The following is a 24,958-nucleotide window of genomic DNA, read 5'->3' as shown; positions in this document are numbered from 1 at the left end:
TCTTTTTTCTCTTTGAAATTATTAAGTTTATTGGGGGCAACAACTTTGAAGTTAAGTTAAAATCCTATTCTTCGTCAAACTCCCCTTTCTTCTTTTATTAATTCATAAATATATGGGTATCTGGTTTCCTATTTTATTTCATGAGTCATCATGCATTACTATCATTATATATTTTGATGCTAAAGTTATCTTTTGTGGGTAGAAGGAGCCCATTCCAGCTAGCTTGTCTTTTCTTTTGATATAAAGCATTAATTCTTTAGCATATTTGCTTTCTGACATATTCCTGGTTCATCTTGTACTTCTCTTCCTCAGTCCTAGAATTGGCCATTATTTAAGAAGTCTTGCTTCCTTTTATGAAAGAATTCCATATGGTAACCCACATCTGAGTATTAGATATGCACATTGTTATTTGTTAGGGGTCATTACTCCCAAGCCTTTTATGTAGACAAAGCTAGGAAATATATGTATGTACACATCTATGAATGTATATATTCACAGACACATTTACACTCCATAGTGATTTTTATTGTCATTAGTATTGGTGAAAACCATTAATTTATACTGATTCCTTCCATTACAATCCATCACAAAAGGGTTCACTCTATTTTTCTTCTATTTCAGATTTAAATTCCTTTTTCTGACAGTGAGAACCCTGGTTTATATATTCTTTGCAATACTTATTTAACCAGTTCCCTTGTAGGTAACCAATCTTCCATCTTCATTATCACCTTGTCCTCCATGCAGATGTCCTCCTCACCCCACTTAGGTTTCAACACCTGTGTCTTTACACTCCAGTGCAGACCCTTTCCTCATCATATTTGGAGTCTGACATTCTGTGCTTGGTTACCCCCGTGCGTAGATGCTCTCCTCACCCTGCCTAGACTCCACCACCCCATTCCAGTCTGTGCAGATGTCCTACTTACCGTGGTTAGTCTCTGACACTGCATGAAAACCGCCTCTTTGAGGATATGCCCTTATGAACCCACATAGACTTTAACAGGCTGTCCCTCTGCATGGAGTTCTGACGCCTCATACTGAGTTCCCCTATCCATACTCTCCTCTCTCCATGTGGGCTCAACATACCTTGCTAGGCCGTACTTGTCACAGTGACACCACATCATCCCATTAGGGAAACTCTTGTTTTACTACCTTTTCAATCAGCTGGTATTCTAACACTCTATTTATGAACATAATCCTCAATATATTTGGTCTCTGATACTTTATTCTAAGCAGCCTTCATATGCAGACATCCTATTCACCCTGCTTGGACTTTTCTTGCCTCTCTAAGTCTTTGATACCCTGTACGAGGGTCTATCCTAAGCCTATCTTCCTCATTGTGCTTGGGCTCAGACATCCTGTTCTGAGCAACCTTGATTCTCCTCCCTCTTCAACCCCTACAAACGTCTGCTGTGCACTGTCTCCTGTAATGATTTTAAGAATGAATTATTTAGAAAGGAAAGAGAAGGGGAAGGAAAGCAAGTGAAGGGAAGAGGGGGAAATCAGAGGGTGAAAAAAGAGCAAGAGGAAGAAGAGAAATAATTCCAATATATTTTAAAGTATTAATAAAGATTTTCATACTCAAAAATATGTCAAAGTATTGTTACCATTTTCAAACCATGGGTTAAAATAATAAAGGTTTGTAACTAAAAATCTTTAAAAGCTAAATGGAATAAATCTTTATATTTCTAAATCTAATTCCTGGAGGTTTCTACCAGTATACATAAGCTGGACTCTCTTGCCCAATTCCACACTTAAAGCAGCTTCTTCCAACCCTTCTAAGCTCAGTTCCATTTCCTGGCATCTTGCCATTCTCCATGAAAAGAATGAAAAGAGAAGACATTCTCTCTCTCTCTCTCCCCCCCTCCCCTTTTTCCTAAAGAACAGGCCCTAGGCAGGTTGCCACCCTTACACCAAGGTGGAAAGAAAAGGATGAGAAAAATATCTCCTAGTTTTTCCCCATACAATAAAAGGCTCTGGGCACTTTTCTTCTGTGGCTGTTGGGAAACAAGCTGAAGCAAGAGTCAAATCCACATACGTAGCTACTAGAGGCCAAGTGACCTTGTTTACCCTGAAAGACTTGAAATTTGACTAAATGATTTCCTAACTTCTTTCTCATGGGTTTGATGCAATAGAAAGATTTATTTCCTCTCAGAGACTCAAAGTAGATAGCAAGTGCCAGAACTTAGAGAACTCAGTCTCCAAATTGTATGAGCCAGATTCTTCTATGCCTTCTTGAGAGTAAGTAATCATATCATATATGTAACAGAAATAATATTATTAGGGTTCTATTAAAATATACTCTCATAAAGGAAAACATGGTTTATAGAGTGCTTGAACGTGAAGAAAGTTGATATAAACCATTTATTTTGTCTAATATAAATGTGCTCTTGAATGCACATCAGTAACCACAGTAAAGGAAATTTTATACCATAATTAATTTTTATCTTTCTCTCTCAAAATGTATTTGCCTTTGATGAGTAAACGCTTCTGTTTTCAACATCAAATTTTAATACCTTGAAGTATATGTTTGCCTATACTATATGTATGTATATATATAGAGAGAGAGAGAGAGAAAGAGCTGAGTCCAGAAATATGAAAAAATGCAAAATTATTTTCTGAACAATCATAGTTTCATAAACGCTACTTTATTCCTTTAATAAAAATGTTTTGTAAGTAATGATCATCTACTTATTTGTAGTGTACATAAATCTGAATGTTAAATTATTTGATTCAGTAAAAGTAAGGTATTGAATTGTCATGAATTTTTTTAAAGATTTTATATTTTTTATTTAGAGAGAGAGTGAGAGAGAGAAAGACCATGATCAGTTGGGAGGGATTGAGGGAGAGAAGGAGCAGACTCCTTACTGAGCAGGGAGCCTGATATGGGACTCAGACCCAGGACCCTGAGATCATGGCCTGATCTGAAGGTAGACACTTAACTCCCTAAACCACCCAGGGGCCAAACTGTCATGGAATTTTAGGTTTAGCCAAATCTTGGAGATCCAATTCTAGCCATTCAAAAAGCAAACCTCAAACAGAGTAAACCATAGCATTTTTCATCATGGGTCTACTTTGTATCTTCTGATGTCTTTATTTATTTATTTATTTATTTATTTATTTATTTATTTATTTATGAGAGAGAGTATGTGAGCAGGGGAAGGGGCAGAAGGAGGAGGAAAGAAAGGAAATCTCCAGCAGACTCTCCACTGAGCATGGGGTTTGAGGTCATGACCTGAACGAAATTAGGAGTCGGAGCTTAACCAACTGAGCCACCCAGACACCCCAAAGCTCTTGATGTCTTTAAGTAAGTTCTTGAAATAACTGCTTGCTTAAATGAGAAACTGAATGTGTCCTTATTCACAGATAAGTGCATAGATTCTCCTCTGTCTTACTTGAGTAAATATGACATTTGACAGTAATCCTCATCCAAATAACACCACCACAAGATTATGACTATATATTGATATTAATCATTAATAGTGGAGAAAGACAGTAACAAATTTTTATTAAAGTTGAAGTCACATTTCACAGATCTTTCTCTCTTTTCAAAGCAAGTCAGGAAAACTCTAATCCTGAGATTAAGTGATAGTTCATCAGAGAAAGGTATCTCCTGTCTCTGGGTTGAAGTTTGAAAGCTTGTTGAGAAAAAGGACCTTTACTTTCTACATAGGGCAAGATATAAATCAGATGCTGAATAGTAAATGAATAAGTTGAATGAAGAACTCATGATCTAGAAACTGTAATCTTGGGTTGTCTTTGTATTTTTATGGGAATGTGACAGTAGACTGAGGTTGTTGTCACTAGCCACTGTCTTTTTCTGCCTTTTGTTTATTTGTTTTTTTATTGTCCAGTGCTTTAACACATTTGGAAGTTAAAGGCTGTGTTCTAACATGTGCAGTCAGGGCCAAGGATTGATTATTGAATAAATAATTTGATTGTAGATGTGGTACATTCTGGCATAAAGAGCACATTGAGACTCTTTAGGATAATATAGCCTACAGACTACATCTGCACAGCCTATGCAATGTATGAATACAGAACAGGGAAGATTTCCCAGATGTCTTAGGGAGTAATTCTGCCAAACTCTAAAACCGGCTACATGGGTCATTTTACAATTACACAACTCAAAATGAAAATAAATTCACAAGATACAAAACAATGACCTTCCTTTCTCCTTGTTTCTTCCTTTCTCCTTATTTTCTATTGAGAAGAAAGTTGGGCAGTTACATATATATATATATACTTTGCCTTTTATTATTCTTGTGACAACCTTAGTATATTAGTAGACAAGTCTCTCTCAGTGACAAAGTATGGAAACCGGAATAAATACAATTTGGGAGAGGTGGGAGATGATGACATCTTTTATAAGAAATAATAGGAAATTCAAGATATAAGGTGACTCAAGACTCTATGAACTCAAATAATATCATCAGATCTTTCTCTTCCTCTCTTTCAGCTTCCATTCCTCATTCCCTCCTGAAGTTTCTTAAGTCTGTTTTTGCCTGGGTGTTTCCTTCATTCTTTACCACAATATGTGGGCTTCCCCCAGGCAGTTTGAACAAAGTAAGTGGAGCCACAGAAAACAGGATAATAGAACCACCAAATTTATCAGTCCTAAGGGAAAGAAAATATCTCTTTCCCAACACCCGACTGAAAGTTCCACAGGTGTCTGAGAGAATTCTATGCTTCATAGGTTTATTTTTGGGCCAGTCATTGTGGAAAGGAGAATGCAGAATATTTAAATGCACAAACCATCTTCCATTACCAAGGAGTTAAATTTGCAGTGAGGAAGGACAGTTTCCACAAATCAAGTTGTAGGCTGTTGCCAAAACAGAGTGGGAAGATAAAAACAGGAATCTATAACTACATTCCTCCCATTAGTTGCCCACTCTTTTTCCATTCACATAATTCCACAAAGGTTCTTTTCTTATATTAAAAAAATACAAAAAGAAAGCCAACCCAGTCTTCTCTCCAATGAGAAAAAAGCCATATTCCATTATAGCTTCCAGAAGCATATCCAGGATATTTGGAAGATAGTTTCCTTTCCTTGAGACCCAGATGGTCTTGCTATAACCAATTATAAAAATATCAATTTATCTACCCCTGATATCTGCAGCAATTAGTGGTAACAAACCCCACAGAATATCCTTAATAAAATCCCTTCTGTGCAACTGGACAGAGATGGTGTAAGGAAATATGGCACTGAAGCCAGTCCTGTGGTCTCTTTTTGTTGCAGCCATAGTTTTGCCTCCTATTGGACCTTATCCGTTGTCCTCTACATTTACCTGTGAGAGGAATGTTGAAAAAGACTCTTCTGCTGAGGTCTGCCCAGTCTTAGTATTCTGTTGCTTTTTAGGGTAGATTCTGAAGCCTAGTTACTGACTTAGGAATTAGAGAGTGAAAGCCTTCTAATTGCCTGAGTGGAAATTCTCTATGACTTTCTTTCCTAATCCAAAGTGAGATGAAGGGACATGAGTCATTCATGAATGACAAAGGTCCACTCAATTCTTCATATTTTCTCCCCACTGCATTTTGAGATGCAATCTTCATTGCCCTGGATCCTTGCATAATTGCTATGAACCCAGCTTTCTGCTGACTCATGTTCAACATGTAAGATCATCAAGAAATGAATCTTTACTTAATAAGCTCCTGATCCTTGGGAAGATTGTTTCTTTTTATGGCATAACCTAGGCTATTGTAACTGATATGAAGTGTGTTAATATAAAAAAAGAGGGTGATCACGTTAAGAGGACAAAATTAAACCTGTCCATAAAAAAAGTAATTCATGAATTCAACTTTACTGAAATTTAAAGACTTCTGTTCTCTGATAGACACTATTAGGAGAAAGAAAAGACAAATTACAGACCAGAAGAAATTTGTAATTCCTATATCTGATAAATAACTTGTATCTGAAATATAGAGAGAACTCTCAAAATTCAATGATAAGAAAACAACCCAATATAAAAATGGTTAAAGATGTAAGTAGATATATAATCAAAGAAGATACATAGACAGCAAGTGAACACATAAAAGAATGCTCAATATCTTAGCCAATAGGAAAATTGAAATTATAACAAAATGAGAACATCATATCTTTAATAGAATGGCTAAAATTAAAAAGAAAACTTGCCATGCCAAGCATTGGTGAGGAGGTAGAGGAGTCTCACTTCTAGGTATATTTAACCAAGAAAAATAAAATCATATTTCCATAAAAAGACTCAAGTGTGAATGTTCATGGCAGCTCTATAAAAAATGTTCATGTTGGTCAACCAGTGAACAGACCTTAGAATATCCATACAACAGACTGTCATTTAGCAATTAAAAGAAAGAACAATTGATAACTGCAACAATATGGATTAATTTCAAAATACTTATTCTGACTAAAAGAAACCAGAGCAAACAAAAAAAAATCACATAATGTGTGATTCCATTTATGTAAAATTCTAGAAAGTGCCAATTATAACAGGATACAGAGCAATGGTTTCCTGGAGACAGGAAGGGTAGGAGCAGACAGGGACAAGCGAGAGATGCCAAAAAGTCATGAGTAAGCTTTTCAAAGTGATGAATATGTTCATTATCTTGAATTTGGTGATGATTTCAATGATATATTCATGCCAAAACTTATCAGTTTGTACACTTTAAACACATGCTGTTTATTATATGTCAATTATGCCTCAGTAAAGATGTTAAAAATTTCATCCAACTATACACTTTCTTAAAGGAGTGAACTTTACTGAATGTAAATTACACCTCAAGAAAAGTATGTCACCTGAACATGAAAGCAATTATATATAAGTAATGAAAGAGTAATTTAAAATAGTAAAAGAAAAAAAGTGTTTAGAGGTTACCTAATAAAGTTGCTACTTCTGGACCTGGCAAACCACTTCACTGTTAGTCACATTGGCTTTCTGGTATAAAACTTGGTTTACCTGTTCCTAAGGAGTAAACAATGGTCATTTCTTTTATAAAGTGTTTGGATTAAGAAAAACACCCACAAACCAACACATACTTTATCCTATGTTAAAATAAAAGTACAGATCTCAAAAGTGACCAGAAACTAGAAAAATCAGTTTTGTATCAGTTTTGGATATGCTCATGTTTGCTTCACAAAAGAGGGAAACAAAAACCATTTTCTCTTTCATTTCCAAGCATATGCTTTTTAATTCAAAGTGAAATCAATAGTTCATCACTATTCTGAGGACTTATCTGACTGCCAAGCTGATTGGTAGTTTCAACATCCAAGCAATGTCTAGTGAATATATATAAAATAGCTTTGGGTTTTCTAACTAAAAGAAGAAAAAAAAAAAAAAAGAATGAGGAAGGATGGATCTTGTGAGGTATTTCCAAATTCACCACAGCTTTGTCATTCAGGTCACAATGCCAACCATAGCTCTTCAATCAAGTCTACTCGACTTAATGGAAATATGAATTAGACCAATTCCAGGAATCCAGATTTTTTCTGGGTGCCTTTGTGTTGGGGGAATTACCCGATTTGAACTGAATCAAATTTAAATTAGCCTTATGATAAAAAAGTTATGAATTTATTTCCATATTCCAAATAAAATCACGTTATTCTTCTTAATTAACAATAATAATTATATTTTACCAGGCTTCAGTGTGAGGGAAAAGAGAATGAGACCATTTGCCGTGTTAACAGTAGAGTGTATGGAAGGAATGCAGCTATAACATGGTCACAGGAAGAAAGGAAATTAGGTGAGCCGATAAAATATCCCTTATCCAGGGTTGACAAAAAGATTTTTATTTTTAACACAAGCTAGATGAAAATACTTATATTCTGATTTTTAAATATAGTAAATACAAGAGTATTGCCTTTATTATCTGTAATAGTCTCGTCATTATACAAATTATAAAATATATACATTTTTGTGTATGTCAGTTATATCTATTTTGTAAAGCACATTTAAATGATCAGAGGCTGAATACTCTGAACTACATCTGAATTACATCTTTAGCAGTATTCTCAAAATTACTGTTTTGGAGCCACTGAAGGTCATAAAAAAATCACAATGAGGCAACTGGAAAAACAGCATCGGAGAACATCTTATCTTGCACTTTAACCCCAATTAATCCTCTTCACTTTCTTTTACTGTCTATAATTATGAAACTATTTCCTGACTTCCTTTGACTCTACAATGGTTTCAGTTCATAGACATAATTGAATCTTTCCTTAACTCTAAAAGGTCAATGACAGAGGTTTGCCTTAATATATTTTCAAAAATATAGATCATGGCCAATTGGGAAAGTATTTTCTTTACAAATTACTCCTATGAAGGCAGTAGGAAAGGTTTGAAAACTTGCTTCTATTGTTTTTCTAACTCTATGGTATTTTTGTATGCATTAATTTTCCTAGAAGAGTGACTTTAGAATCATATTTTCAATTGTGTCTTCATTGTTGGATGGAGTTCCTAATCCCAATAATATCATAACTAGCTAGAGCTCTATAGAGATAAGACAGGGAATTTCCTTATCTCTGAAAAACTTGGAATGTACTACAAATTTAGTTCTTTTTGCATTCCCAATGACATAGAAAAGAATAGCACAAAGGAGAAAGAGACCCTTTGCATAACAACATCAAAAGTAGGCAAAGATTTCTAATTTTTTTTTAACTTATTTATGATAGTCACAGAGAGAGAGAGAGGCAGAGACATAGGCAGAGGGAGAAGCAGGCTCCATGCACCGGGAGCCTGATGTGGGATTCGATCCCAGGTCTCCAGGATCGCGCCCTGGGCCAAAGGCAGGCACCAAACCGCTGCGCCACCCAGGGATCCCAGTAGGCAAAGATTTCTGAATATCTTCTCATTTTCCTTCTGTTTCTTAAAACTAGAACCATACTTTAGCATAATGTTGTTAGATACTTATTGAATGATGTTTACAGGCCTGAAATAATCTGGAAAAAGTCTAGTGCTCTAGAACGTTCACCATTTATCATCAATATTTATGGTTCATAATTGCTGTTACTTATTTTCCTTCTTCTTTTTATTATTTTGATTCCATCTTTTTTGTTGAGCATACTAATAGCCAAATAATGCTCACTGAATCCACCACACAGGATTGATTCACTTTATTTTCTCAAGGTCTTGTATGGTGCTGAAAACAAACAAAAAAACATGTATTAATGAATGCTTGGACAACATATTTATAGTTTTCATTTTAGTAGGAATCTCATCTAACTAAATCTTAATGAAATCTTAAGCTGAGGAATCTGTTAAGGAATCATTAACTTCTCAAAGGCAATGTTTTATTTATAATTACATGCAAAATACGAACTCAAATTAAACTGTAAATGATCTTTAAGTTTACTAACTTTACTTCCCCAAAAGAAAAAGTTCCTACTCATAGAATAACCAAGTTGTTTCCAAATAAGTCAAAACTCCCCTTTGGAAATTGGACTTCCCCAAACACCTAGAATCACAGTGGAGTCAAAACAGGGTCTTAAGAACCTATAAGCTTTCTCTACAAAAATGACCAATGTCTTCACAAAAGGGACTTGAGGGGGGCACCCTCCCATAGGAATCTCTTCTGAGAAGAAGCCTAAGACCAGAAACCTCAACATTAGCGTTTCGCAGTACTCAAGCAAACAGGATTTTTGCTTAGGAGCTGAGGAATCTGTTAAGGAAACACTCCAGAGTATCAAAGGAGGAGGAGAAAACCCATACTTTGGCCGGCATCTCAGCATCAGCTCTGCTTTTTCATTCTACTTTTTGGCTGCAAAATTCTTCCTACATGAGGGAGGAAAGGAAGAAAGTTACTTATAGAACATTCAGTGCTATGTCTGCTATGATCATAGGTGGCTTTCAGGACCTGTTCCTCATGGAGGAGAAAGAGTATAGTCAGAGAGCAGCTGCCCTATGAAAAGGAGCAGCACTTTTTTTGTCACAAACTTTGAAGAAACTTAGCCCAGGTATTGAGGCTGACAGGCTCAACACAGCTACATATTCTACATGCATCTGTACTTTGCTTAAATAGCGAGATGTTGCACAAAGCAATAATGTATTTTACGTATTTATTGCATAAAATGCTCTCTGTTTACTTCCATAAATCACCACTCACTGTGGCTATCCCAGAACTACCACTCACTTAGAACCATTAGATTAGAAGTAGCCATGGCCTTGGACAATTTTTCACAGCAGAACCAGAAAACAAGATACCACACTCCCCTTGATATTTTTTTTTTTTAAATATTTATTTATTTATTTTTTATGATAGTCACAGAGAGAGAGAGAGAGGCAGAGACACGGGCAGAGGGAGAAGCAGGCTCCATGCACTGGGAGCCTGATGTGGGATTCGATCCCGGGTCTCCAGGATCACGCCCTGGGCCAAAGGCAGGCGCCAAACCGCTGCGCCACCCAGGGATCCCTCCCCTTGATATTTAAGCATAAGGGCAAGATAGGAAATATTTGGAAGAACATATTTTGTCTCACCTCCACCTAACAGCATTCTCTAAGTGGAGGGAAAGGTTGGAAATGTAGAGAGAGTAAGATGCTGGTATGATCTAGGGATCTCTGTGCCCAGTCCTGACAGAGAGGCCATGGTATCATCTCTAGAAGTGTGTGCACATCTGAGAAGAGAATACTTTTGCTGGACTTTTTGTCTGAGACCATGGGGAGTAGGAGACTTGAAGAAGTTTCCATCCTGCTGGGGATGGCTGTATAGGGAGTCAAGGATAGCCTCATCAAGTTTTCTCCCATATCACCCTTGACATGATATGGGAAAACAATGTAATTTTTCCATGCTCTTGAAAATGTTATGAAAGTGAGGTGAAAAGATCTGTGGACTTTGAAGAGGTTTCTCAATGACTAGAGAGCTGCTGCAGTGTAGAACAAGCAGCCAGAGACCGGCGGGCATATGGACACCTAGTGGATGTCAACAAAGAGAGAGAACTTTGCCCAAGGACCAGATGGGACTGTCAACCTCAACAGATACCAACATAAATACAAAGGACTGCCGTGGAACAGACACCCTATCCACAGCTGCTGCCCCAAGAGTCTCTTAGAACGTACATACTTTGGACAAGAGGCGAAAAGGAGGGCAAATCCAGAACTGATTGATAGTAAAATCTAAAAATTACTGGTTTTGACTTTCTACCAGTAACATAAACCATGTTCTCTGGCACTTCTAGTTTAAAAATATGTATATATCTGGCACAAACACATTTTTTATTACATTGGTGAGTACATGGGAAATGAGTTAATTTCCAAGTACTCCTCCTCCACAAATTAAGATGTTTGTTAATACTTTTGGTGAAGAGATTATGAATCAAGAGAAATTGCTACAAAACCATTGCCAGAAGAGTAAGTTGGTAAGAACACTCAGGACAACAGTTGGCACCATTATATAAAGTTGGACATGTGTGCATCCTATGACTTAGTCCTCTTACAAGAATACATCCCTGGAAAGAGCTTTTTAGAAAATCCATGTAAACATTATTCTTAATAACTCTAAACTGGAAAAAACCAAAATGATGATCATTAAAGCTACACAATTTAGTATTTTTCACATAATAGAATGTTAATATAGCTCATTCTATTCAGTAAAAGGCTTACAACTAGAATATAATCTGTTAACTTCTTAATTCAAATATATAATATTTATGGAAAAGTGTGCAACACATAAATATTCACTCCAATGAATTGTAGTAAAATGAATTCCTGGCCACCCAAATTAAGGAAGAGAATACTGTCAGTACTACAGAATCTCCTTACCCACCCTTGCAAGCATTCCTCCCCAAACATACTATTTTGATAATACCATAGCATAGTTTTGTTAAGGTTTATTTTGATACAGAAGAATATAAACAAAGAACTCCCATATGCCATTAACCTAGATACACTGTCTAAATTTCTGAAAGAGTAATTGCTGGATCAAAGACAAATCCAAATACAGTTTTATCACATAAAGTCAAATTTCCTTCCTTAAGGGTTGCACCAAATTACATTCCTACCAGCAACTTCTGGGAGTCCCGTTATCCTAAGCCTTGTGGAATAGAGTATATTGCCTGCTGGTCTTGAATTTTCGGCACTGTGATAGTTGAGAAATGGATCTTAGTGTTGTTTAATTTGCACTAAACCTGAACTTGAACACCATCTTACATGTTTAAGGCCCTTTTTATATCATTTTTTATCATTATTTTCCATGATTTTTTTTTTCCTTTGACCCATTTCTCTCTCAGGTTTCTGATCTTTTTTTCTCTTCAAGTTTTAAGAGTTCTTTTAGGACACCTGGGTGGCTCAGCAGTTGAACCCCTGCCTTCTGTCCAGGGCGTGATCCTGGAGTCCCAGAATCAAGTCCCACATTGGGCTCTCTGCATGAAGCCTGCTTCTCTCTCTGCCTATGTCTCTGTCTCTATCTCTGTCTCTGTCTCTGTCTCTGTCTCTCTCTCTCTCTCTGTGTCTCTCATGAATGAATAAATAAAATATTTTTTTAAATAAGAGTTATTTTATATGAGTTTTAATATTTCTCTATCTCTTTTATATGTTGCACTTATTTACTTCCAGTGTGTCAGTTGTTTTTCAGCTTGGCTTATGGCAGTGTTTTTGCCATGCAGAAGCATTTATTTTTCAATGTAGTTCAATTTAACAAACTTTTTACTAATATCGATTTTGAACCCTTGTTAACCTTTTCCACACCTATCTTTACCCCAGCGCCTCTTATAAAATTTCAGCCTTTTTATTCTGGCTTATATCACTTTTTGATCTGGAGTTTATTCTTATATATGGCGTGAGGTTTATCTATCTGATTTTTTTTTTATTTTACAAATGGCCATATAGTTATCCAAGTATCACGTATTTAAATGCTCATTTTTACCCTAGTGATTTGCAATGCTAGTTTTAATATGTACTCAATTTCCATATTCTAGGCTATCTTATTTCATTAGACTATGTCTCTTTCCTTATATGAATACCAAACATTTTTAAGCATAAATACCTTATAGTCTACTTCCATATCTGGCAGGACTGTTCCCTCTCATTTATTTTAATTTTCAGAGATTCCTAGCTATTCCTGCATACTTACTTTTATGTGTGGGTTTTATTTTTTTTAAGATTTTATTTATTTGGGCAGCCAGGGTGGCTCAGCAGTTGAGTGTCTGCCTTTGGCTCAGGGTGTGATCCTGGAGTCCAGGGATAGAGTCCCACATCAGGCTCCCTGCATGGAGCCTGCTTCTGCCTCTGACTGTGTCTCTGCCTCTCTCTCTCTCTCTCTCTCTCTCTCTCTCTCTCTGTGTGTGTGTGTGTCTCATGAATAAATAAACAAAATATTAAAATTTTAATAATTTTTATTTCTTTAATAAATAAACAAAATCTTAAAATCCCCATGCAGGGAGCCCGATGTGGGACTCTATCCCTGAACTCCAGGATCACGCCCTGAGCCAAAGGCAGAGGCTCAACCACTGAGCCACCCAGGTGTCCCTATGTGTGGTTTTTAGTATCAGCTTCTCTAACTGTACTAAAAAAAAGTGGACAAATGTCTTTAAGGTGATATTTTTTTTCTAATTATTGCTTTAAAAAATATCCAGTTCGTGGTTGCCAGAGTGGAGGGAGGGAGAAAGATAGCTGGCCACAAAAGGACAGCACAAGGGATCCTTGTGATGGGACTGTTCAATATCCTATTTGTATAACTTGTAGACACACTAATCTACACATGTGACAAATCAGTTTGATTACTTTATTATTTTCCAGACATGTAATATTCGTTTCTATTCTTCCACTCTTAACACAACTTTTTAGTTCTACGATTAAGTATATTAAGTGCATCAGTTCTTTCGCCAGTTCCCTAGCAGTCTGTCTGTTAGGTGAAGTACCTCCTCTACTAGGTATTTAGTAAGGGCTCACAGGTAAAATACCCCTTCAGTTCATGCATGTTCAAGATTGTTTTTCTGTATCTTCGATGCTTGAAACATATCCTGGTTAGATGTAGAGTCTGATTTCCTTTATTTCATTTCTGGAAATTGCCTCATTTTATGTCTGGCATCTTCTACTTAACCTTTTATTTCTGAGTTTTATCTATACTACCACAGGTAATAATTCACTTCATTGAAAGGTATTATTGCATTTTGTGAATGTATCATGTATCATTTTATTCATGGACACCTGATTTGTTTCCAGCTTTGAACTATTATGAATAATGCAGCCTTGTACAATTTTATACATATCTCTTAGTGCCTGTGTTTACACATTTTTTTGGTGTATGACTTCTTTATACAACTTTGCAACTTCTTTGTGATAAAGTATATATATATATATATATATATATGTATATTCAATTTTAGGAACTGAAAAACTCTTTTTCAACGTATTTGCACACATTGATAGTGGATAACAGCAGTGCACAAGAATTCTCTTTGTTTATATACTTACCAACACCTGTTTTCAGCTTTCTTGTGGGTAGTCAGAGGTCCTCATGCAGCTTTAATATACATTTTCCTGATTCCTAATGAGAACAAACACTTTTCATACATTTATTGGTCATTCCAATTTCTCTTTGGTGAAAGGTCTGTTAAAATTGCATGCTCATTTTTTTATTAGGTTGATGGTCTTCTTAATTTTGTTTATTTACTTGTAAAAAAGTTTTTATATATTCTACAAAGCAAACTTTTTGTGAGTAATGAACATTTTAAACAGTTCCTCTCATTCTGTGGCTAGTCTTTTCACAATGTTACTGGTGAATAAGATGAACACTAATTCATAATTTCAATTTCAATGTGTTTTATCATTTTTGCACATTAGGACTTTCTTTCTTTCTTTCTTTCTTTCTTTCTTTCTTTCTTTCTTTCTTTTTTTTTTTTTTTGCTTGCTCCTTAGGGATCCTATTTGATATAATGGATTTTTTAAGTATGTGATAAAATATACATAAAATTCATTAGGGCTTCTTTTCAGAGTATCTGTTCCTACTAAAATGATAAAGGTGTTCTTCTTTTTGATAGATCCTGCCACAGGTTTATTTGTACAAATAGCACAGGAGGACACCAGACCCATGCAGACAGAGGGCCAGGGGTCATACCTGTCTTCTGTCCTCACATTGGCAGGCAGAAACCTCTACACTGGAGCCTTTGTGGAGGCCTGGCACCTTTGGGACCTGCGCTGCAGGAGTAGGAGCAGGAGCAGGAGCCAGGGTCGCAACTGCAGCCTGGGCCTTGGTTTGAGCCTTGGCCTTGGCCTTTGGCCAGCAGAGCCTGAGACCTTTGGCAATGTGGGCACGAGCATGTTTCCTGAGCTTGGGGTGAGCGATGTAGGCAAGTCGATTGAGCTTGCGGCTGCCTCCCTTTGGGATCTTGGGCCTAAACTCCTTGGGATTGACAAAGGCCTTGATAGCCTCAGCACCTGGAGTCATGGCCTTGGCATTGTTGGCCTGCTTCTTCTTCAGGCCCTTTTTGTTGTGCTTCTTGGCAAAGCACAAGTTCCTCAGGAACTTGGGGTCTACCCCCTCAAGAAATTCCTATCTTTGTGACCAGGATTTCTTGTGACTGTATGTACGTGGTGTGGTTCTTGGACTTGGCCATGTCTGCACCAAAGCCCATGGCTCTGCAAGCACCTCAGACAGGAAGAGAAAAAGAGAGGAGTGTTCTATTATTATACTCTAGAAGCTTTATTGTTTTGCCTTTAACATTTGATCTACTTGGAAATGATTTTTTTTATTATGGTTGAATGGTCAAAATTTATTTACCTTTCATGGATATTTGAATATTCTAGAATGATGTGTTAAAAAATTACTCATTTCTCAATGCTCTGCAGACAACCATTGACTAAAACAAGTGGCCACAAATGTCCAAGTCTCATTGTGTAATCTCTTTCCATTTTTTAATTTTTCCACCATTACCATACAGAACAGAGAGAAAAAATTCTATTATTTACAAAATGCAAAGCGATAAGTAGTACTCAAATTCCTACACGTATTTATTGAAACATGTACTACCTTATTTAATACATGCATAATGAAAGAATGAGTCCTGAGTAATCTGCCACCATGATCATTTATTCAAAAAATACTTTTTAAACCAAATCTTCAATACTGAAACAAACTCAGCTTACTCAACAGGTATTATCTTTTTTACATATACATGGATTCAATTTGTTCATATATTGTTTAGGAATTTTTTCCTCTGATTTTGGTAAAATTTGCCTATAATTATCCTTCTTCTAGTGTCATTGTCAGGTTTTGATGTCACAGTTAAGTTGGCCTCATTAGATGATTAAAAAGTGTTATTTTTCAAATTTATGCTCTGGAAATTGATGCCATATCTTTTTTGATGGCTTTCTTTTTTATATTTTAATTTCAGTATAATTAACATGCAGTGTTATATTAGTATCAGGTGCACAATACAGTGATTCAACAATTCTATACATTACTCAGTGCTCATCAAGATAAATGTAATCTTAATCCCCTTCACCTGTTTCATTCATCCCCCAACCCACCTTCCCTCTGGTATAGCCATGTTTGTTTTCTATTCTTAAGAGTCTGGGGTTTTTTTTTTTTTTTTTTTTTTTTTGGTTTCTCCTTGTTTCTTTATTTTGTTTCTTAAATTTCACATAAGAGTGAAATCATATAGTATTTGTCTAGTATTTGTCTTTCTCTGACAGACTTGTTTCATTTAGCATTATACCCTCCAGATCCATCTGTGTTGTTGCAAATAGCAAGATTTCATTCTTTTTTATGGCTGAGTAATATCATTATATATCATTATATATATACGCACATCTCTTCTTTATCCATTTATCTAGTGATGGACACTTGGGTCGCTTCCATAATTTGGTTATTGTAAATGAATCTACAATAAATATAGGGGTACATATATCCTTTTGAATTAGTATATACTTTGAGTAAATACCCAGTAGTGGAATTACTAGAACATTCAGGAATTCCTTTCTAATTTTTCAAGGAACCTCCATACTGTTTTCCACAGTGGCTGCACCAGTATACATTGTCACCAACAACACACAAGTGTTCCTTTTTGTCCACATACTCACCAACACTTGCTATTTCTACTGTTTTTTATTTTAGCCATTCTGACAGGTATGAGGTGATATCTCATTGTGGTTTTGTTTTGTATTTCCCTGATGATGGGTGATGTTGAGCATCTTTCCATGTATCTATTGACCATCTGTATGTATTTGGAGAAATGTCTGGTCATGTCTTCTGTCCATTTTTTTAATTGGATTATTTGGTTTTTGGATGTGGGGTTGTTTAAGTAGTCTTGTTGATCCACTCTTTTCCTATCCAGAAGCTTTTTATTTTGATGTTGCCCCAATAATTTATCTTTTGCTTTTGTTACCCTTGGCTCATCAGACATATCTAGAAAAATGATGCTATAGCCAAAAGAAATTCAAAGAAATTACTATCTGTTCTCTCTTCTATGACTTTTATAGATTCAGGTCTCATATTTAGGTATTTAATCCACTTTGAGCTTATTTTTGTATGTGATAATATACATGGTCCATTTTCATTCTTTTGCACGTAGTTGTCCAGTTTTCCCAGCACCATTTGTTGAAGAGACTATCTTTCTCCTATTGCATGTTCTTGCCTCCTTTGTCAAAGATTAATTGACCATATGATTGTAGGTTTATTTCTGAACGTTCAATTCTGTTCCATTTATCCATGTACCTATTTTTATGCCAGTATCATTCTGTTTTTATTACTACAGCTTTGTCGTATATCTTGAAATCTGAGATTATGATACCTCCTGTTTTGTTCTTTTTCAAATCACTGTGGCTATTCAGAGTCTTTTGGGGTTCCATACAAATATTAGGCTTATTTATTCCAGTTCTGTGAAAAATGCCTTTGGTAGTTTGAAAGAGATTGCATTAAATCTGAGAATTGTTTTGGGTAGTATGGGCATTGTAACATTTGTTCTTTCTATCCATGAACATGGATATCTTTCCATTTGTTTGTGTCATCTTTGATTCCTTTCAGCAATGTTTTACAGTTTTTGGAATATAAGTCTTTTATCTCCTTGGATAAATTTATTTCTAGATATTTTATTATTTTGTGTAATTGTAAATGGGATTGCTTTTTTAATTTTTATTTCTGCTTCTTCATTATTAGTGTATAGAATTGCAACGTATTTCTGTATATTGACTTTGTATCCTGTGACCTTATTGAATGTATTTATCAGTTCTAGTAGATTTTGGTGAAGTCTTTAGATTTTTCTTTATATAGTATCATGTCATCTTCTAATAGTGAAAGTTTTACTTCTTCATAACAGATTTGGATGCTTTTTCTTTTTCTTGTCTGACTGCTGTGGCTAGGACTTCCAGTGCTGTATTGAATAAAAGCAGTGAGAGTGGATTTTTTTTTTTCTAATTTTAGGGGAAAAGCTCTCAGTTTTTCACCATTAAGTATGATACTAGTTGTGGGTTTCTCATATATGGCCTTTATTATGTTAAGGTATATTCCCTCTAAACCTATTTTGTTGAGAATTTTTATCATGAATGGATGTTATACTTTGTTAAATGTTTTTTCTGCATCTGCTGAATGATCACTTAGTTTTTGTCCTTTCTCTTGTTGATGTGATGTATCATATTGATTGATTTGTGACTATTGCATCCCTGAAATAAATCACACTTGATCTTGGAGAATGAAATTTTTTTTTTTGAGAATGAAATTTTTAACATATTGTTGGATTCAGTTTGCTAATATTTTTTTTGAGGATTTTTACATCTATGTTCATCAGAGATACTGGCCCATAGTCCTTTTTTGTGGTGTCTTTATCTGGTTTTGGTATGAGAGTAATACATGCCTCATAGAATTAATTAGGGAACTTCTCTTCCTCTTTTATTTTTTGGGAAAGTTTGAGAAGACTAAATGTTAATTCTCCTTTAAATGTTTGGTAGAATTCACCTGTGAGCTGTGTGGTCTGGGAGTTTTTTGATTACAGATTCAATTTCATTGGTGGTTATTGGTCTACTCAAATTTTCTATTTTTTCTATTTTCTCCTCTGGGAGATTATATTTTTCTAGGAATATATCCATTTTGTCTAGGTTCTCCAATTGCTGGCATATAAGTTTTTCATAAAATTTGCTTATAATCCTTTGTATTTCTGTGGTCTATTGTTAGTTCTCCTCTTTCATTTCTAATTTTGTTTATATGGGTCCTCTCTTTTTTATTTTTACTTTTTGATGAGTCTGCCTAAAGGTTTATCAATTTTCTTGATCTTTTCAAAGAACCAACTCCTCGTTTCATCGATCTATTCTAACGTTTTTGTTTTTGTTTTTGTTTCTATTTCCTTTATTTCTGCACTAACATTTATTATTTACTTCCTTCTACTGGTTTGGGACTTTTTGTCCTTCTTTTTCTTCTTTAACTATAAGGTTAGGTTGTTTATTTGAGGGTTTTGGGAGGTTTGGGGAGGTTTTATTGTTTTGGTTTGTTTTTTTTTTTTGCTTCCTGAAGTAGGCCTGTATTGTTATAAACTTACTTCTTAGAACAGCTTTTGTAATATCTCAAAGATTTTTGGACCATTGTGTTTCTATTTTCATTTGTCTCCATGTATTTTTTGTTTTCCTCTTTGATTTCTTGGTTGGCTCATTCATCATATAGTAGCATGTTGTTTATTCTCCATGTATTTTTGTCTTTTCTGACTTTTTATTGTGATTGGTTTCTAGTTTCATAGTGTTGTGGTCAGGAAGATGCATTGTATGACTTCAGTATTTTAATTTGTGGTGACTTGTTTTGTGGCCTAACATGTGATTTATTCTGGAGAATGTTCCATGTGCACTTGAAAAGAATGTTATTCCTCTGTTTTAGGATGGAATGTTTTAACTATATCTATCAGAACCATGTGGTCCAAGTGTCATTCAAAGCCATTGTTTCCTGGTTGATTTTCTGTTTAAATGATCTATCCATTCATGCAAGTAGATGTTAAAACCTGCTGCTATTATTGTGTTACTATCAATGATTTCTTTTGTGTTTGTTATTACTGCTTTATATATTTGAGTGCTCTGAGTTGGGTACATAAATATTTACAATTGTTATAATTTCTTGTTGGACTGTTCCTGTTACGAATATGTAGTATCCTTCTTTATCTCCTGTTTTAAAGTCTATGTTGTCTAAGTTTTATTATCCCAGCTTTCTTTTCACTACCATTTACATGATAAATCCATCTCCATCCCTTCACTTTCAATCTGCATGTGTCTTTAGCTCTGAAATGTGACTCTTGTAGACAGCATATAGATGGCTATTTCATCACCCTATGTTTCTTGATTGGATCATTAAGTTCATTTATAAAGTAATTATTGAGATGTGTGTATTTATTACCATTTGGTACTTGTTTTATGGTTATTTTTCTAGTTCTTCTCTGTTCCTTTATTTTCTTGCACTCTTCTCTCATGGTTTGCTGGCTTCTTTTGGTGATACACTTGGATTCTTTTCTCTATATTTTTTGCATATCAATTACTGGTTTAAGATTTGTGGTTACCATTGGGTTTATATATAACATCTTCTGTATGTAGCAGTCTATATTAAGTTGATTCACTTCCCTGTATCCTATTCAGCTTGTTTCCTGTTACTCCAGGTCACAGGATCCACTCTTCTTTTTCCTCTAGTCTATTATTTATTCTCTCTAGTGTATTTTCAACTCCAGGTATTGAGTTCTTCATCTCTGATTGATTCTTTTTTATGTTTTCTATCTCATTGATACAGATATCAAAGGGTCTCACCGATGTCCTCCACTCATTTCTCAAATCCAATAAGTATCTTTATGGCCATTACTTTAAATCCTCTATCAGGCATATTACTTATCTCCATTTCATTTAGCTCTCTTGCAGTAATTTTGACCTGTTTTATTTTTATCTGGGATATATTCCTCTGTCTCTTAATTTTGCCTAACTCTCTGTGTTTGCTTCTATGTATTAGGAAATCAGCTACATTTCCTGCTCTTGAAAGTAGTGGGCTTATGAAGAAAAGGACCTGTGTTGCCTTGCAAAGCAGTGTTCCCATTTACCAGAACCTAGTGCTTCAGAGGTGTTTCCTGTGGGTCCGTGCATCCTATTCTTGTAACTGAGTCATGTTTAACTTCAGTCCAGTCATCTGCAATGGCTCTCTCTGCCTGTTGTGGGCAGACCTTGGTCTCTGTATTTTTAGTGGACCAGTCCTGGTCTATCTTGGGCTTCAGTTGTGTCAGACCAAGCATTTGCAAGAGCTCCAGTATAACTGAAATGCAAATGCTCTCCCTATGTTACCCCTTGAGATTTTTTTTCTTAAAGATTTTATTTATTCATGAGAGACACAGAGAGACAGAGACATAGAGAGAGAAGCAAGCTCCTCACAGGGAGCCTGATGCAGGACTCCATCCCTGGACTGGAATCCCTCTCTGAGCCAAAGGCAGACTCTCAACTGCTGAGCCACCAAGGTGTCCCCTCTTGAGAAGTTTCTGTTGGTGACTAAAGCCCGAAGTCACATCAGATGTCTATCCCCAGCCCTACTGCTGAGGTCACAGTCAAAATGGTGTTTGTGGTTTTCTTCCCCCTCACTGGGGCAGGAGTCAATTTGGGATGGTGTTATTAGGGCTGCTTATATATTGGCAGGCTTGTGATACTGCTTTGGATGGACTCTTGCTGTGGATGTGTTGGAGGGTGTGAGTCTCCAGGAGAGCTCAGGGGTGAGACGTGCCGTGTTAGCAAAGATAGCTCTGGTCTGCTGGAGGAGAAGACCTGAAGGCACTTTTGAAGTATTCTTTGCAGAACTGGCTGGAGAGGTAGGTCTGCAGAAGAGTGTGGGGTGCAGGGAGGTGCTATTAGCAAGCTAGGTGGAGTGTTTTTGGGCTGCTCTGGTTCCCACAGGTGTCCTTGTATCTAGGCTGGGGGCATGCAAAAGGGAAATAGCACCTTGCAACACTTGTTCTTGGAGAAGTCTCCCAAAGATTCCTATTCCTCCAGCACAATTTCTGAGATTAGTAAACAAACCTCCCTCTTGTTTACCCCAGGTATTTTTCAAACTGTTGTTTCTATGATGTATTTCAGCAGTGCTAGTTATTATGCTGTCTCTTTAAGGGCATGAACTCAGTTTCCCTTACCCTAGTTTTTAAAGTTTTAGATGTTAAGCCCCACTGATTTTACTAAATCAAGAAGGTAAGCATCTCTGGTTTTCAGAGCCAGATGTTATGGCGATTCATCTTCCCGTGGGGTCATTTTCTGGATTAGTCACACTGATGTGGGTGTTATCTTAATGTATTTCTAAGATGAGGCAAGCCTAAGGCCCTCCTACCCTGTCATCTTTTCTGGAAGTCTTGATGTCATATCCTTTTAACTATTTGGGATAACTCACTGATGAAGTAATTTTGACTATTTTTTAAAGATGTTTGAGTCTTAGAGTATAACCAAAAAATAGTAAATATTAGAAAACTGCATATAATATGTGACTTATATAAAGCTCAATAAACACAGAGAATCAATACATAATTTAGGAATATATAATATTTTATAAAACAATAGCTGTATCTTAAAAGGAGAATATTAAAAATATCAAGACTGTGGTTACCTTGGAGTTACTGCCAAGAGAAGGAAAGGGGTACCCAGAAAGATGCAATATTCAGGACATTAAATTATTTAAACATTCCTTTAATTATTAGTTTTATAATGTACATACATGTTTTACATATTTTTGTACATACATATTTTACATATTAAATTATAAATATTTAAAAGTAAGTAAATATTACTAGAGAATATTTGCCTCATCTTAAATGATTGAATTTTTTAAAAATTAAATTTGCTGATATTTTCAATAATTTATTAGGTTAAATTAAGGTTTTTAGCCATTGAGTGGAATCAAATCTCAAGATGCACATTCTACTCAGATAGGAAAATAAAGCACGTTACACTTTTACACCCTAGAATTTTTTTTTTAAAGATTTTATTTATTTATTCACAAGAAACCCAGAGAGAGAGAGGCAGAGACATAGGCAGAGAGAGAAACAGGCTCCCTGTGGAGAGCCTGATGCGGGGACTCAGTCCCAAGACCCCGGGATCACACTCTGAGTTTAAGACAGATGGTCAACAAGAAGCCACCCAGGGGTCCCACACACTAGAATTTTTTTTGTCTGGGATTTTCCTATTTGCTATCATTGCTTAATAGATGTTTAGTAAATATTGATTTAATAAATAAGGTAGTTGATTAAGTCATGACATGCCAGCATATTAGGTGAAAATGTGGACCCAAATAATGATTAAATATCCCCTAAAATGCAGGAGGGAGGATTTTAATTAACAAAGGAGAAAGGTAAAAACTTTTGCTAGAGAGACGGAAATTAATCTTATACAACTGTGTGAAACTTTAAAATGTCCTTGCAAAGAGCAATATAAGGTCTTTGAAATATCTAGGGAGAAGAGCTCATTTGACAGTGAGGAAATTAGAATAATTCTAGGCATAGAATGTTGCCCAGTGACTTATTAAGCATTTTCCTCTTGATTTAAAAGATCAGCCAAATGCTAAAGTGCCTGATGGAACTTGGCCCAGCTTCCTAAAATTGCTAACGATTGATAGCCACCGTTTAAAAAAAATACAGATTGTAGCAGCATTAGAATAAAAACTGAAAAATTATTTCCTCACTCACAAAATCGAGACAAATGGCAAACATTTTCAGACAAATCATTTGCCTAGGTATTTCTGAAGTTAAATGATAAATTTTTAACCTATGAGGAAAGGAAAGTAATGGTATAAATGAGCAAAATATACAAGACCATGGGTAATCTACCAGGAAAGAATCCATTGCAATAAGCAACTGGTTGTGGGAATCATAAAAAGATGGTGTGTGTGAAGTGCTATATCCATAGCTATAAGTCCTTTGAAGAAATCACTAAAGCTCTAACTAAAATAAATAGCTTTCAGGGTTTCATCCCTTCACTTTAGGAGTCAAAAATAATTTAAATTGCAGAACAAAAGCTCATGCTATATCTAGGGGATTAAGGTTGTCCTGTCTACTACCAACTCCTCTACTTACTACAGTGAGTATCTTTGATAAAATCTAATTCCTTTGTCAATTGCAATTATCTGTAAAATAGAACAATTCGGCTCTAACTTTTTCAGAGTTGTTGTAAAGATCAAATGAAATATATTATACATATAAACATATACATTTTATATTTATATATGTGTATATGTATGTCTGCATATGTATGTACACATATATGTATGTATATATGTATATACACCTATACAACCATGTGAAAGGACCATACGTGATATATTAAAAATTATTCATCAAAATTTATCCTTTTTAAAAGATTTTATGTATGTATGTATGCATTTATTTGAGAGAAAGCAAGTGAACAGAGAAGCAGAGGGAGAGAGAGAGAAAAAAAAAAATCTCAAGTAAACTCCACACTGAGCATAGAGCTCGACCCGGGGCTCAATCTCATGACCTGAGATCATGACATGAGCCAAACCAAGAGTCAGATACACAACAGGCAAAGCCAATCAGGTGCCCCATTCATGAAAATTTCTGATAAGCTGTTAGGTAAGATTTTATTGACATTTTATTTTGTCATTAATTTTATTGACACAAAATACACATTTTATTTGCTTAAAGATAAGTTTTAAAGTCAAACAGATAAGCTTAAATCTGTCTCCCTCAGATATGTGAGTAGGTTAGTTACTAATATCTTTAGTCTCAATTTTCTGTCTATAAAATGGAGAATCTGCACAGACCCACTTCTCTGAAAGTCTAATATTTTTTATTTATTTATTTATTTATTTATTTATTTATTTATTTATTTATTTATGATAGTCACAGAGAGAGAGAGGCAGAGACATAGGCAGCAGGCTCCATGCACCGGGAGCCCGATGTGGGATTCGATCCCGGGTCTCCAGGATCGCGCCCTGGGCCAAAGGCAGGCGCCAAACCGCTGCGCCACTCAGGGATCCCTGAAAGTCTAATATTAAATATTCTGAAAACAGGAGCATTTCATAACTTAGTTTTTGGAAAATGAACTAACACAAATCCATTCAT

General features: G+C 35.6%; 2 long non-coding RNA genes across 2 annotated transcripts in view; one reads left to right on the top strand and one right to left on the bottom strand.

The window, feature by feature from the left end:
- Positions 1 to 2,160: 2,160 nt before the first annotated feature.
- The window catches only part of LOC140617282 (uncharacterized), a 79,905-nt gene continuing 57,107 nt past the window's right edge, over positions 2,161 to 24,958 (top strand). The window contains exon 1 of the long non-coding RNA XR_012017525.1: positions 2,161 to 2,238. This is a non-coding gene — a long non-coding RNA (uncharacterized lncRNA). The remainder of the gene's footprint in view (positions 2,239 to 24,958) is intronic.
- The window catches only part of LOC140617281 (uncharacterized), a 92,914-nt gene continuing 75,543 nt past the window's right edge, over positions 7,588 to 24,958 (bottom strand). Inside the window, exons 2-3 of the long non-coding RNA XR_012017524.1 lie at positions 9,678 to 9,740; positions 7,588 to 9,108 (exon numbers count right to left, since the gene is read on the bottom strand). This is a non-coding gene — a long non-coding RNA (uncharacterized lncRNA). The remainder of the gene's footprint in view (positions 9,109 to 9,677; positions 9,741 to 24,958) is intronic.

This window comes from Canis lupus, chromosome 25, assembly GCF_048164855.1.
Source record: "Canis lupus baileyi chromosome 25, mCanLup2.hap1, whole genome shotgun sequence".
NCBI classification, from domain to species: Eukaryota; Metazoa; Chordata; class Mammalia; order Carnivora; family Canidae; genus Canis; species Canis lupus.
The sequence above is the reverse complement of the archived record's forward strand: the minus strand, read 5'-3'. Positions and strand labels throughout refer to the sequence as shown.